Source organism: Marmota marmota, unplaced genomic scaffold, assembly GCF_001458135.2.
Source record: "Marmota marmota marmota unplaced genomic scaffold, marMar, whole genome shotgun sequence".
NCBI classification, from domain to species: Eukaryota; Metazoa; Chordata; class Mammalia; order Rodentia; family Sciuridae; genus Marmota; species Marmota marmota.
Genome location: NW_026000221.1, coordinates 4,871,696 through 4,872,329, shown reverse-complemented (window position 1 = coordinate 4,872,329; position 634 = coordinate 4,871,696). Strand labels below are relative to the sequence as shown.

General features: G+C 38.0%; 1 pseudogene; it reads left to right on the top strand.

Annotated features, from left to right (window-relative positions):
• The first annotated feature begins 349 nt into the window (after positions 1 to 349).
• On the top strand, positions 350 to 634 carry LOC125612971 (annotated as a pseudogene).

Below are 634 nucleotides of genomic sequence, written 5' to 3'. Positions count from 1 at the left end.
CACATGAACACCTAGCATTTTTTTGAAATTCCATAAAATTCTGGTAAGTGAATTTTCACTAACTAGCCCAGTTTTATTCAGATTTGCCAATATGGCAATTATTTATAATTAGTCACATGGTTTGATCATGAGAATCCTAACTGAAGGCAAAACACATGTAGCCAGTGTGAATTCTTTGCTTAGAGAAACATGAAAATAAGGAAGTTTTAAAACGTAAAACAGAGTGAATTATGAGTCCCAACAATCCTGTGGTCCTCTCCACCCACTTTGAAGCCCTTGGCAGATATTAACGTTCCAACTAAAGATATTGGTTCCCTAATCCCTGACAGAACCTTCCACTCTAAACAACATGAGCTACTATAGCAATTACCATGGACGCCTGGGCTGTGGCTATGGTGGTCTGGGATATATCGGGGCAGGTATGGATATGGCTGCTGCTACTGCTCATCTTGTTGTGGAGGATATTGGTCCTATGGATTCTTCTGAGACTTCTAGAGACACTCAAGATTTGTCTTCCTATGTTTTCTGACTCTATTTTCTGGATTCTTCTCCTTTTTTAAAATAGTAATTATTCATCTAGGCTACTTGAGAAGGAGAGAATAGTTAAAATTCTGCATAGATTATCTCCATTGAA